The sequence below is a fragment of the Phaseolus vulgaris genome, chromosome 8 (assembly GCF_000499845.2).
Source record: "Phaseolus vulgaris cultivar G19833 chromosome 8, P. vulgaris v2.0, whole genome shotgun sequence".
In the NCBI taxonomy this organism is placed as follows: Eukaryota; Viridiplantae; Streptophyta; class Magnoliopsida; order Fabales; family Fabaceae; genus Phaseolus; species Phaseolus vulgaris.
Genome location: NC_023752.2, coordinates 6496192 through 6500190, shown reverse-complemented (window position 1 = coordinate 6500190; position 3999 = coordinate 6496192).

Sequence of the window (3999 nt, the reverse complement as noted above, 5' to 3'; positions counted from 1 at the left end):
TATTTATTTACTGCTTTGTGAAGTTTAGTCCTTTATTTATGTTTAAAGTTTTGCAACCCTAGTTGTTTTTCTATCAACAACAATATTACACCTTATACAGTTTACTTAGACTTCATGAATTCACACAACATACTTAACTTCTCATTAGACGGCCACCAACTCAACCGCATAAGCCACCATTATTTCGTTTATTATGTTTTACGTGACTAGAATATTACCTCAAATATTCTTCACAATTTTGTCACCACTTCTTTTCTTTTTAGAAAGGAAGACATTAATATTTTTAATTTTCTTTCGGAACATTAATTCTATAATTAATTTTTGGTTAAAAATACATTTGAATCAAATATAAAATTACATACAGTTTAATTTGAACATAAAAACCAATGCAACCTTTCACCTCTCAAACGTTATACTCATGCACTCACATTTCCCAATGAATCTTTAGTCAAATTAGTTCTAAATATTACTGTCGCCCAAATTAGAATGTTTTTAGACTCCGTTAATGCAACACAAGAAGTTAATTTTTTAAAATATTAAAAAAGCATAAACTTTTTTTAAACTTTTTTTTAATAATTAAACATTTGTATTATTTAACGCTAATAGAATCTGTTTAATATTAGACACTAATAAATTTTAGCCAACTCCAATGCCACATGAAATGTTATTATTTTTACAGAAAAAAGACAAGCGTAAATTTATTTTTTACTTTTTGATAAATGAATATTTTTTTGTATTAGTATTGAATTAACATTAGCTTAATCGACGCTAATAAAGTTCCTTTAGTGTTGGATGCTAATAGAGTTTGTCTTAGCCAACTCTATGACGATGCTAACTATTTTTATTTTTTTTAATAAGTAAAAATATTTTTGTTAGTGTGAAACTAGAGTCAATACTAACTAAAATAAATATTAAAAATAAATAAAGTTTATGTTAATTTGATTAACATTAATTTTATTTATTTTTAATATTTATATCTATTTCCATGTCGGCTAAGTTAACACTAACTTATATGTTATGAATTTGTGTGTCTTTGTGACAATAAACAATAACAATAGATTAATTTAATCTAAAAACTCATATTTAAATATGACAAATCTCCTCACTCACTTTCCTCTCTCATTCTATATAGATCTTCTTATCTCTTTCATTCACATTCATCTCCTTCACCACACTAGTCTCCTTCACTCACATAGTTATCTTTTTCACTCACACTCTTCTCCTTTACTCACACTCATCTCTTTAACTCATACTCATTTTCGTCATTTATACTTATCTCCTTCATCCATATCCATATCATTTATTCACAGTGATCTCTTTCATCTACATTCATCTTTTTCATCCACTACAATTTGTTTTCTATTTTTTCGTTTGTAATATAAAAAATAGAATTTATTTTTAAAATGCATTAGCATCGACTTAACCAACGCTAAACTAATTTATTAAAAAATCAATTTAAAAATTATATATGAGTTAAAGTCAACTTAGTTATCGATACTTAAAGTTGATCTTTAACCTGACGTTATGAATTAGTATCCATGGTTTTAGAGTTGCATGCACTTTCAATGCAAATCCGACGATATTGACTAATGAACATCGATTTTTACTTTGTTTATTCTCTTATGGTGACTCTCGTTGGATAACCTTGCACAAGCTATTTATAACACTGGATAACCTGGAACATCTTAGCACAACGACATCATGAGAAAAAATACTAGAAGATCACAATGATAAAAATAAAACCAAATTTTACAAGAAAATTATTAAATAAAAACTAATTTTATAGCTAAAAATAATTAATTACTATATTGATTAAATTAGATATTATTTTAGAGACTAACAAAATTATTAGTATCTAAAGTAGTTTCTATTATTTATAAATAGTTTATAAATTGGTATCTAATTACTAAGGTTTTAACTGCCAACTTTAAAAGTTAAATAATTGGTAGCTAAAACTTTTGTAGGTAACTAGATACTAATTTAAAATTATCTATCAATAATAGAAAATACTTTATATACCAAGATTTTTTTTTAGTTTCTGAAATAGTATCTAATTTAGTCAATATAGTAACTAATTATTTTTTGTCTATAAATTTTGTGTTGAATTTTTTGTATTATCCCTTTTCTATTATTTTAAAATGCACTAATTTTGATATACTAAATTGTTTTGAATATATTTTAAAGTATCAATATTAGTATATTTAAAAAAATATTAGTTAAACAATATAAAAAGTTTAACACACTACAAAAAAAATCAATTTACCGACGAAGATTTACCCACGAATCTGAATCCATAGGTAAATTGATATTACCCACAGATTGAGATCCGTGGGTAAATTTAGTATTATCTACGAAATATTACCTTTGGATCTGAATTCATAAGTAAATTTAACATTACCTACATATTATTATCCACAAACCTTTATCCATATGTAAATTTTACATTATCCACAAATTTTACCCACCAATCTATATTCATAAGTAAATTCAATATTATTACTAATATAAATATTTTTATTATCAATTTTAATAATATAAATAATCTTAATATTTTTAATAATAATTATATACGTAATATAAAAATATTATTATAATATAAATAATAATTATAATTAACATTCATAAATAATAGTAGTAAATAATAATTATAAATAATAATCATAAGTAATAAGAATAAAAAAATAAAGATATGCAAAATTACTTACAGACGAAGTGGTGAGTATCATCTATGGACTCAAGTTCATAGGTATTACCAACGAATCACAATTGGTTAATAATATCTCCACACTCAAATTAGTGGTATTACTTATAAACTAGAGTTAGTGGATATTACTTATGAACTAAAGTTGATGAATATTATGTACAGACTAAAATTGGTATATATACATACTATTAACATTATAAAATTAATAATATTAATATAATAATTTAAATAATTTTAATATTAGTATAATAATAATATAACATTGCAACAAAACTTATTCGATATAATAATTAAAACTTTTTTATCATTAAAAGAAACTTTACTTACAATTTATTTCTAATATTAATAATAATTAAAAAATTAAAACAAAATATATTAAATTACCTATAGAAAATAGGTGGAAATGTAAACGGTCAGAACCTACACGTTATTTTGCTAGGTTTTTCTTATACATTAAAGTCTTTTTAATCCAAACACAGCTGCTTCTGACGTAGGCCACTTAAGTTACATTAAATAGACAGGACAATGCTGACAACAGGACATGTACACATTGAAAAACAAAAATAAAATTGAGTGTGACAACTGTTGCCAACATAATACTCCTGGTTTGTTAGGTAGAATAAATTTTATATTAATGAATGATTCATTTATTGAAACAAAAATTGTAAATTAATGAATGATTCATTCACTGGTTTAATTTACCATGATTTTAATTTCTTCAGGGAAAGTATAGTTTATTTTCAGTATGTGTTTAATTTTCTATTTTTTTATCCAAAAAAAATTAATTAAATTAAAATGAAACATTTTAGGATGTTGGAACTTTTATATGAATTTCTGACAAAATCTGCTTTTCAAACTTACATCTAAAAAATCTATGAGAATATAAAGTTCCTAAGATATCCATCAAAACACTATTCCTAAAGTATCTTTCTTCAAACAAAATATTCTAGGACTTGTAATAAAAAACAATAGAAACCTTTAAAATTAAAGAGTGAATAAAATAAACAACATTCATATTATGTATCCCCAACCATCATTGTTGTTCAACCAATCAACTTTCAACATAAGAATTGAGCGTCTCCCACCAACAAATCACACAAAGACCTCCACAAAACCTTATTATCCCTGCTCCATAGAAAGCCGTACTTACTCGTGTGCCTCATTCTTAATCACACCAATCGTGCTTCCTACACCTTGAGCATCACCACGATTTGTGTAAATTTGGGTGTTGTCCTGATATTCCACCCCAGTTGTTGTCCCTGTTCCATGACTTCTTCTAAACTTGAGATATCCTT